This window comes from Octopus bimaculoides, chromosome 22 (assembly GCF_046866305.1).
Source record: "Octopus bimaculoides isolate indiv1 chromosome 22, ASM4686630v1, whole genome shotgun sequence".
Taxonomy (NCBI): Eukaryota; Metazoa; Mollusca; class Cephalopoda; order Octopoda; family Octopodidae; genus Octopus; species Octopus bimaculoides.
Genome location: NC_142949.1, coordinates 29,127,588 through 29,139,567, shown reverse-complemented (window position 1 = coordinate 29,139,567; position 11,980 = coordinate 29,127,588). Strand labels below are relative to the sequence as shown.

Here is an 11,980-nt window from a genome sequence, read left to right as displayed (position 1 = left end):
AATCCTATGACTGCGAGTTCGCTGCCCTAACCACTGGGCCATTGTGCATCCACGTGTGTGAGTATAAAGAAGTGTAAAGACCCCTTTCAGTCATGAATGACCAAGGGATTGCACCTAGAAAGTCACCCTCCCAGGCACAAGTCTGGGCAAGGTTGTTCATGGAAGACCAGCAGTCGTCCATGCATACCAGCCTCCTTCCGCCAACGTCAACAACTTTGCCTTTCATCCTTTCAGGGGTCGATAAATTAAGTACCAGTTGTGTACTGAGGTCAATCTAATTGACTGGCATTCTCCCCCCAAATTTTGGGCCTTATGCCTAGCGTAGAAAAGATTATCAACACATGCACTGTTTCAGAAATTGAACTCACAACCTCATGATTGTGAGCTCGATGCTCCAACCGTTGAAGCATGTGGCTTCACATGTAATAAAGTGTAATAAATAATGAATAATGTATTTGTACATATGCAGGTGGTTTCTCATCATGAAAATATTAAATATATATTTGTAAGGTTCTCAAAATATTGCTTCTCTGTGGGGGACCTGCAAGCCCTAGAGGTAGCCATTATCATCCAGTTAATCCTGCATCCACATGCATACATACATGCAAACATACATACATACATGCATACATATATACATGCATACATATATACATACATACACTTAAAACGCATGCATATACATACAAAGACACAGTTAAACATGCATACATATATATATATATATACATGTATACATGCGCTTAACATTTAAGCGTTCTCCTTTTCCTTCCTTTCTTCTTTCTTAGTTTCTTGCCCTTTCATCATGGACAACTCTCACTCTTGTTTTCTCTCCTTTTCTCTCTCTCTCTCTCATTGTCTGCTCATCTGTCGATCCATGAATGTATGTATGCATGTATGTATGCATGTATGTATGCATGGATGAATGCATGCATCCATCTATCTACCTATCTGTCAGCCTGTCTATCTATTTATCTATCTATCTATCTATCTATCTATCTATCTGTCTATCTATCTATCTATCTGTCTGTTTGTGTGTATGTATGTATGCGTGTGTGTATGTATGTATGTATGTATGTATGTATGCATGCACGTGTCTGTCTATATGTATGTTTGTGTATGTACATACGTACGTGCGTATGTATGTATGCATGTGTCTGTCTCTCTTGCTCGATCGTTTTGTCTCTCATTCACTTCCTTTTTTTACTTCTCTTTTTTCCGAGAAGTAAACATTTCTCTTTCCTAAATTCTGCCAAGGTCGACTTAGCCTTTCATCTTTTCAGGGTCAACACAATAAGTACCAACCAAGTACCAGATAAGTACTGGGTCAATGAAATCGACGAGCGTCCCACCCCCTGACATTGCTGACCTTGTGCCAAAATTCGAAAGCAATATTTCTCTTTCTTTTTCTCTCTCTATATTTCTTTCCCTTTCATGTCTTTGTTTTTCTCAGCTTACCCCTCTCACACATCCACCCCTAACTTATCTTTTCTTCCCTCTTTCTCATCCTCTTTCATTCTCTCCCTCTCTCTTTGTCTCTCTCTCTCTCTCTCTCTTTCACTCTCTCTCTCAACTTCCCTGTCATTCAACTTTCTCTCTCTCTCTGTCTTTCTCTCTCTCTGTGTCTTTCTCTCTCTCTGTGTCTTTCTCTCTCTCTGTGTCTTTCTCTCTCTCTCTGTCTTTCTCTCTCTCTCTCTTTCCTTCTCTCTTACTCTCTCCTTCTCTCTCTCTCTCCTTCTCCCCCTCTCTCCTTCTCCCTCGCTCCCCCGTTTCTCTCCTCATTCTTCTTCTCTCTCTCTCTTCTCAAAATCTCTCTCAATCGATCTCTCTCAATCTTTCTCTCCTAACCTCTCTCTCTCCTCTCTCCCTCTCTCTCTTCTCTCCCTCTCTCTCCTCTCTCCCTCTCTCTCCCTCTCTCTCCTCTCTCTCCCTCTCTCCCTCTCTCTCCCTCTCTCTCTCTCTCTCTCTCTCACACACACACACACACACACACACACACACACACATTCTCTCTCCTTCACCTCCTCCCCTCTCCCTATCAACCTCACTGACCATATCAACCAATCGAAAGTCCGTTTGTCGCTGTGTTCTTACATCCCAGATTTCTAGCCATCACAGCAGCGGTTTTTGCGATCTCTGCACCACCTCCAGTTGATACTGCAACGGTGCACGCACGCACGCACGTTGCAGATGATGAAGGGGACATCATTTTGCACAGGGACATCAAGTAGTGCAGTGAAAACCCCCTGCTGCACATAGTCACCCTGCCCTCACGCACTGCTCATTGTAGACGCCCTTCTCTCACTTGTAACCTCTTAACACACTCTTGTCTTTGCTGGATGGCAGGTCGGTGGGTTGGTACGTATGTGTTCTTTTCTTCTGTCTCTCTCTGTTTCTATCGTTCTCTCTCTCTCTTTCTCTCTCTCCTGCTATAAAGCCTGGAATGTTGAGGAATCTTTTGTCCCACCTCGTTTAGGAAAAGACATGAATGTCACGGCATCCCAGTTCTGCCGCCTTTTCTTGTATACCATTCCGAGTACTTGGGCCTGAACTTCCACCATCATCACCACGGTCATCGTCGTCGTCGTCATCATCATCATCATCATCATCATCATCATCATCATCATCATCATCATCATCATCATCAACAATAACATCACTGTTACTAGCAACCACGATTTTAAAGAGGATATAAGTTTATTGGTGAGAGGGTGAACTGGTGACCCCCACTCCCGGGGTTTAACCCCCCCCCCCTCTCTCTCTCTCTCTCTTTCTCCTCTGTGGGGGTCAATTTATGCAATTTCTGTCTTTATTTATTTTTTTTTTTTTGTCTAAATTTCAAAGAAAATTTTTCTGCCCCTTACGTATTTGGGGCAAAAGGCATGGACGCTTCAACTTGTCCGTCTCATTACATCTGATACAATCTGACAGTCACCCTGAGATCGGTCGAAAAACACTTACCCTCGTCGCCGTCCTACCTTCACCACCGCCGCCGCCACCACCACCACCAGCAGCAGCAGCACCACCACCATCATCATCATCATCCTCATTGTCACTGGTTTTAATTGTCACGCTTCGTCTTTCTTTCTTTCTTGTTGTCCTCTAAGTTCTTCCTCTTCTGCCTCTTCCTCCTGTTTACTGTTGCTGTCCTTTTTTTATTTCTCTCTTCCTCTTCTTCTTCTTCGAACGACGGTGGCGGCGGCGGCGGTCTCGTTCGTAGGAAGGTGTAGTGTTGTTTATTTGTTTATACAAGCTGTACCCCGGTTTCATATCTTCTTAGTAACAAAATGAATACGTTTCGCAGTGTGTGTGGGTATTACGGGTGGATTTCAAAGCGAATTTTTGTAATGGTGTAAGCAAGGTTTCGGTTAGGGTTATGGGAGCAAAACTGATGAGGTCGTAGAAACATAAACAAAATCTCAAATCCAAACACACACACACACACACACACACACGCATACACACCTTGCTGCCTGTCTTTCTCTCTTACACACGTTTACATATACCCCTTTGCTCTCTCTTTCTCTCTTACACATATTTACACGTACACCTTGCTCTTTCTCTCTCTTTCTCTGGCACATACAATTTGCTACCTCTCTCTCTCTCTCCCTCTCTTTTTCCTCTCTCTTCCCCCTTTTACACGCACCTTGCTCTGTTTTTCACACACACACACACATACATACATACACCTTGCTTCTTTTTTTTCTGTTTCTTACACATACACACACACGTTGCTCTCTTTACTCCGTTCTTCCTTTCTCTCTCTCTCTCTCTCTCTCTCACACACACACACACATTGTACTATTGTTAATACTACACCAGAGGCAACGATGACGTTGATACGTTGATGACGATAATGATGATGCTGACGGGAAACCATACTATCGTGATGATGCTGGCAATGGTGGCGTTGGTCCGTTTCCCCTCCTCTTCCTGCGAGGCTTCCTTTTAGTTTTCCCCTTATATTCATTGTATTTCCACTGTCACAACAAAGAAGCGGCGAGGAGGCTGCTTGCTCACGTAGATATTTATTTATTTACCTTCATTTATTATTATTATATGATTATGGTTTTATAAGGACCTTCGGGTTTTTTCCTTCTCTTTTTTCATTCAGTCAGTTATTTCTTCATCGATTCATTCATTCCTTCATTAATATATACTTCCTTTCATTCATTCATTTATTCATTCATTCCTTTTTTTATTTTGTTTTTCTTCATCTTGTTCGCCTTCATTCTCTTTTCCTTTTTCCTTCTTCTCCATCGTTTTCGTCTCATCATCTTCATTCATTCTTAATCTTCTTCATCATCGTCATCATCATCTACTTTAACTTCTTCCACGACCACCACCACCAACACCACCACCAGCATCATGGCACTCGTTACTAAGCCACTTCAAACCCGTCCACACCACTGCACGCCACCAAACTCTACATCACACCTCTATCACACGCACACATATACACACACATAACGCACACATGCACACACAAACACACACACACATAACCACACTATACCTTCTCCCTTTCTAGTGGTGTCGATCGGCTCTTAATTCCGTGGCTCACCACACACACACGGACACACATAAACACACGAGACGTAAAGCAACCAGCTCAACAGTGTCGCCGTGTCGCCGTCTTCTCTTTGTGTGTCGCAGTGACCATCCCAGATCAGGAGGTATTTACCCACCGATTACTGTCAACAACACCAGAGCAGGTATTGATTCTTCTTATTTTATTATTTCTCTTCGATGAACACACACACACACACAGTTGTTTGTGACGAAATGCAAAAAGACCCCCCAAAAAACCCAACACAAAACAACAGAAAAACTATTAAATTTCAGCTTTCTTTTTTATAATTATTGTTGTTAACTATACTTAACGTATAAAGTGAGCTCACCTCTCCCTAAGTTTGTGTGTGTATATGTTTGCGTATGTATACATATATGTTGGTGTATAATGTTTATATTTATATATATGTATATATGCATGCATGCATATATATGTACGTATGTTGTTATGTGGGGGAATATGTGTGAAATTTTATGCATGTGTATATATTCCATATGTCTCATGTATTTGCATATGCACATATATACATATGCATATATATGTTTATATGCATATGTTTGTATATATATATGCACTTGTGCATAGATATATATGTATATGCATACATATATAATATGCTTACGTGCATGTATGAATTTATTAAGATGCATTGTGTGTGTGTGTGTACCCCCCCCCCCCCATATATATATATATATATATACACACACACATATATATATAAATAGATAAATGCACACATAGATACAGATATATATATATATATATATATATATATATATACATATACATGCATAAATATTTATACATATACATACACATATTTATATACTACACACACACACATATATATATACGTATGTGTATGTACATACCTGTATGTGCTCAACAACTAATTTGAAGTGAGGTGGGTCTATATCCAATACCTATATAAAAGAAATAAGCAGAACACACTCCTATAAAGAAGTTATACATGTTTTACAGCACATCATGTGGGATGTCTAGATGTTTCTACAACTTTTCACTTCCCCAGCTGCTGTTGCACGAGACAAGACCCCATGAGCCCTGTCTACAAATAGGATTGAATATAAAGCGTTGGGTAAATGAAGTATGCGTGTTTAGTGTGTTTATTTACATCTGGAGGTAATCCTTCCGGGAAGATAGTGAAAGCATGCTTGTACCTGTATGTGTATAAACGTATAAATATATGTGTATATTTTTCTATAAACATGTGTATATATGTATGTGTGTTTTAAAGAATATATATATATATATAAAGAATATAGGCGCAGGAGTGGCTGTGTGGTAAGTATCTTGCTTACCAACCACATGGTTCCAGGTTCAGTCCCACTGCGTGGCACCTTGGGCAAGTGTCTTCTACTATAGCCTCAGGCCGACCAAAGCCTTGTGAGTGGATTTGGTAGATGGAAACTGAAAGAAGCCCGTCATATATATGTATATATATATATATATATATGTATGTGTGTTTGCGTGTCTGTGTTTGTCCCCTCACCATGCTTGACAACCGATGGTGGTGTGTTTACGTCCCCATAACTTAGTGGTTCGGCAAAAGAGACCGATAGAATAAGTACTAGGCTTCCAAAGAATAAGTCCTGGGGGTCGATTTGCTCGACTAAAGGCGGTGCTCCAGCATGGCTGCAGTCAAATGACTGAAACGAGTAAAAGAGTAAAAAGAGTATACGAGGGGATTCTGAAAGTTCCTGGCTTTGGGTAAAAGAAAATACAGGAGGATCAGTTAATTATGATTTTATTCAACATATTCCCCTCTCAGATTTACACACTTATTGCAGCGGTCCTTCAGTTTCTCTAAACCCTGTAAAAAAACTCTTAAGTTTGGTTTTCAACCAGGTTTTTTGCAATGCCCTTAAAGTCAGGAACCTTTTAGCACCCCAACATGTGTATTTACGTGGGTGTATGGTTAAGATGCTTGCTTTGCTAGCACATGGTTTTGGGTTCGGTCCTATTGTGTGGCAACTTGGGGAAGTGTCTTTCACTCTACCTCCAGGCTGACCTATACTTTGTGTGTTCAATTTGGTTAGTAGAAACTGTGTTAGGGTGGTGAGCTGGCAGAAACGTTAGCACGCCAAGTGAAATGCTTAACGGTATTTCGTCTGCCATTACATTCTGAGTTCAAATTCCACCGAAGTCGACTTTGCCTTTCATCCTTTCGGGGTCGATAAATTAAGTGCCAGTCACGCACTCGGGTCGATGTAATCGACTTAATCCCTTTGTCTGTCCTTGTTTGTCCTCTCTATGTTTAGCCCCTTTGTGGGCAATAAAGAAATAAGAAACGTTAGCACGCCGGGTGAAATGCTTAGCGGTATTTCGTCTGCTGTTATGTTCTGAGTTCAAATTACGCCGAGGTTGACTTTGCTTTTCATCCTTTAGGGGTCGATAAATTAAGTACAAGTTGCGTATTGGGGTCGATGTTTAGATTGACAAGTGCCAACAGACGAAACTCTCGGATCTTGAGTTACTCTGTTACTTCTGCTAAATATTAATAAAAAAAATACATAAATAGGCACAGGAGTGGCTGTGTGGTAAGAAGCTTGCTTACCAACCACATGGTTCCGGGTTCAGTCCCACTTCATGGCATCTTGGGCAGATGTCTTCTACTATAGCCTCGGGCTGACCAAAGCCATGTGAGAGGATTTGGTAGATGGAAACTGAAAGAAACACGTCGTATATACGTGTGTGTGTGTGTGTGTGTATATGTGTGTGTGTGTGTGTATGTTTGTGTGTCAGTGTTTGTAACCCCACCTTCACTTGATAACCAATACTGGTGTGTTTACGTTCCCCATAACTTAGCAGTTTGGCAAAAGAGACCAATAGAACAAGTACTAGGTTTACAAAGAATGAGTCCTGTGGTCGATTTGTTCGACTAAAGGTGGTGCTCCAGCATGGCTGCAGTCAAATGACAAACAAATAAAAGAGTAAAAGAATGTGTGTGTGTGTGTGTGTGTGTGTGTATACATACACACACATACACACACACTATACATGTTTAATATCAGCTGTCCACCGTCAACTGTTAAAGATTGATTCCATATATAAATGCAGCTGGTTGCTGAGCGTACACTTTTTGCCTCGTCCACATTTATAAAACCAAAAGCCTTCCTCATGGTCATCCTTGGTGCAGTGGCACTGTTGCTACGGTTGCATAGGGTTTGGCCCCGAAAGAATCCCCTCAACCAAAAATTCACGTAGTTTTTCAGATCAGCTGAGCAAAGATGTCTAGACTTCCTCAGACACACATTCGAATATTTCTGTGCGCAGGATTGGCAATGTAGTTTAGATGTTTGCTTTCCAGCTACATGGTTTCAGGTTCAGTCCCACTGCGCAGCACCTTGGACAACTATTTCTTACTACAGTGCTGGACTGACTAAAGCCTTGTGAGGAGAGTGTATGTATATATATATGTGTGTGTGTGTGTGTGTGTGTGTGTGTGTGTGTGTGTATATAGGGGGAGAATTCACAAAATATATATATATATATATATATATAGAGAGATATGCAGGGCAGGGAATCGTCAATTAGTAATAAAATTAATAATTAACAATTTTGCCGGGTAGCTCAGTATGAAAAAACCTTTTCGGTAAAAAACATTTATAATCATAAATATATAGGGATTGACAGTAACCTGCTTCTCCAACATACTGAGAATTCAGAAATAGCAGTCAAAGAACTACTGATTTCGAAACTACAAATTATTACTCCAGATTGATAGCGATATTTTTGATACACACAGAACAAAAAACAGTAGAGAAGAGTAAAAAGACCACCTGCCTTTAGTTAATTTAGTACGATCGTTTCACAGTTAAGAGTAAAGAATACTCTTTTTGTTCTGTGTGTATCAAAAATATCGCTATCAATCTGGAGTAATAATTTGTAGTTTCGAAATCAGTAGTTCTTTGACTGCTATTTCTGAATTCTCAGTATGTTGGAGAAGCAGGTTACTGTCAATCCCTATATATTTATGATTATATATATATATATATATATATATATATATATACACACATACATACATCATCATCATCATCATCATCGTTTAACGTCTGCATGGGTTGGACGATTTGACTGAGGACTGGTGAAACCAGATGGCAACACCAGGCTCCAATCTGATTTGGCAGAGTTTCTACAGCTGGATGCCCATCCTAATGCCAACCACTCTGAGAGTGTAGTGGGTGCTTTTACGTGTCATCCGCACGAAGGCCAGTCAGGCGGTGCTGGCAACGGCCACGCTCAAAATGGGGTATTTTATGTGCCACCCGCACAGGAGCCAGTCCAGGGGCACTGGCAACGATCTCGCTCGAAAATCCTACGAAGGCCAGTCAGGCGGTACTGGCAACGGCCATGCTCAAAATGGTGTATTTTAAATTATACAAATAATAAGAAATAATATACAGGGTGTCCACAAAGTCTGGGTACATGAAACAATAACTTTAAGAAATTATTATTTCTTATATTTAATTGTTATGATTTTATTTACTCCATGTACCCAGACTTTGTGGACACCCTGTACAGTACAATACATTTTCTACTTTCTGGATTTTCACCTATTGTGGAGGGTTTCGGAATGTAACACTCACAATAGTCAAGGGATTACTGTACATGCTGTAAAATGCTTGATGTTAGGAATGGTATCCAGCCATTGAAATCATGTCAAAGTAGACACTTGAGTTCGGTTGCAGCTCTGTCATCATCATCATCACCACCACTATCTTCATCATCGCCGTCATCACCACCACCAGCATCATTGCCATCACTGTTGTCTTTGTCATCATCATCGTCATCTTCACCATCATCACCACCATCAACTTTGTCATTGTCATCATCATCATCATCATTCTACTCTCAATTTTTTATGCTTGCATGACTCAGATGGAATTTGTTGACAGATGTTTGAACGGCTGAACGCTCTTCCTGTCACCAACACTCAGCTGTTTCTTAAAAAATAAGGTAATATATCTACAGGGAAGACTGGTAGCAAGTAACATCACATGTGTGACAGTATGGCTGTCATACTCATGTATAATCATCACATTATCTCAAAACAAGGGTACACACACACACACACACACATGCACATGTACTCACACACATACACACATATCCATACAAGCATATGTATATATATATATATATATGTGTGTGTGTGTGTGTGTGTGTGTGTGTGTGTGTGTGTGTGTGTATCTGTATTTATATATATAGGCGTAGGAGTGGCTGTGTGGTAAGTAGCTTGCTTCCCAACCACATGGTTCCGGGTTCAGTCCCACTGCGTGGCACCTTGGGCAAGTGTCTTCTACTATAGCCTCGGACCGACCAAAGACTTGTGAGTGGATTTGGTAGACGGAAACTGAAAGAAGCCTGTCATATATATGTATATATATATATATATATATATATGTGTGTGTGTGTTTGTGTGTCTGTGTTTGTCCCCCCACCAATGCTTGACAACCGATGCTGGTGTGCTTACGTCCCCGTAACTTAGCAGTTCAGCAAAAAGGGACCGATAGAATAAGTACTCGGCTTACAAAGAATAAGTCCTGCGGTTGATTTTCTCGACTAAAGGCAGTGCTCCAGCATGGCCACAGTCAAATGACTGATACAAGTAAGGAGTATATATATATATATATATATATATATATACACGCATACACACACATATATATATATTAGAAGCAGAACTATGTTGAAGTTTGATTATTTTGTTATTAAGAATCTTGTTTCTTTATTATTCATTTATGTTTGGTTTGGAAGAATACCATTCCTGAATCTATTCATATGTGATATCTTGGGACTTTCACAGTTTCATTTTCAAAACAAAGTCTTGGAACGGTATTACACTTCGCATGTTCTGCAGTCACAAAGGGTTTTTGGGAATATTTTTATAACTGATGAAATCATCAAAACCAGATTTAAAATTATAGGATGATAAATCCTTGTAGATTCCATGATAACTTGATATATATATTTTTTCATAAATGTAACCTGTGTGTTTAGATTAGGGTTGCATTTTGTTATTAACGAAGATTCTGTATATTTTTCTGTATGTGTGTGTGTGTGTGTGTGTCTCCGTATATCATGCAATCTTAACATAAAGAAACACACATACATGCATACACACGCACACTTAGGTACACACATACTAACATACATAATTTTTATGTGTATATCTGTGTGTATATATATATATATATATATATATATATATAGTGTGTGTGTGTGTGTATGTATATGTGAAATATATGTGTGTGTGTATATATATATATATATATATACACATACATATACGGTGTAAGCATATATGTATGTATATATACATATATATATATATATATATATATATATATATATATATATATATATATATATATATATATATATATATATATATGTGTGTGTGTGTATATGTATATATATATATATATATATATATATATATATATGTGTGTGTGTGTATATGTATATATATATATATATATATATATATATATATATATATATATATATATATATATTTATATATGTATATGTATATATATATCTATATATCTATATATATCCTGGACTGGCTCTTGTGTGAGTGGCACATAAAATACTCCATTTTGAGCGTGGCCGTTGCCAGTACCGCCTGACTGGCCTTCGTGCGGGAGACACGTAAAAGCATCCACTACACTCTCTGAGTGGTTGGCGTTAGGAAGGGCATCCAGCTGTAGAAACTCTGCCAAATCAGATTGGAGCCTGGTGTTGCCATCCGGTTTCACCAGTCCTCAGTCAAATCGTCCAACCCATGCTAGCATGGAAAGCGGACGTTAAACGATGATGATGATGATATATATATATATATGTGTGTGTGTGTGTGTGTGTGTGTGTGTGTATATATTGTATATTGTATATTGTTTTTATTGTCCTGTCCTCTTAGTTGAAAAATAAACAGATTAATCAACGGAATACAGTGTCTGCAAGTTGATGAGTACCACATATTCCCCTCCATTTTCTTATTGCTATATATATATATATATACATATGTATGTATATGAAACTTTAAATGCCAAACAATAAGATACTACTGGCAAATATAATTACTTCTTCCAATCCCTTTATGTGTATGTGTGTGTGTATGGTTTATTATAGTGCTTCTGTTTACCATTTTTGTCCTGCTAGTTTTCCCCTTTCCCCTACTCTCACCCACGAAAACAATACCAAGATGCGATTTGGAAATTAAATTAAATTCTCTCAATCAATTCCATGTTTGCACATGATTCAGTAGAACCATTTTTTTTTTTTTTTTTTTTTTTTTGCAAGTTGGTGCCTTGTATCAAAATGGTAAAATCCAGTCTGCGATGGCCGGTTTAAAAACCATATAATAAACAATGTACACCA

General features: G+C 39.1%; 1 protein-coding gene across 2 annotated transcripts in view; it reads left to right on the top strand.

Moving 5' to 3' along the window:
• Nucleotides 1-2,064: 2,064 nt before the first annotated feature.
• The window catches only part of LOC106867413 (neuropeptide Y receptor type 6), a 54,245-nt gene continuing 44,329 nt past the window's right edge, over nucleotides 2,065-11,980 (top strand). The window contains exons 1-2 of one of the 2 annotated variants that reach the window (XM_089339960.1): nucleotides 2,065-2,358; nucleotides 4,532-4,715. The gene's annotated coding sequence lies outside the window, so the exon portion shown is untranslated. Of the gene's footprint in view, nucleotides 4,716-11,980 lie in introns of both variants that reach the window. The other variant, XM_089339959.1, reaches the window with a different exon arrangement.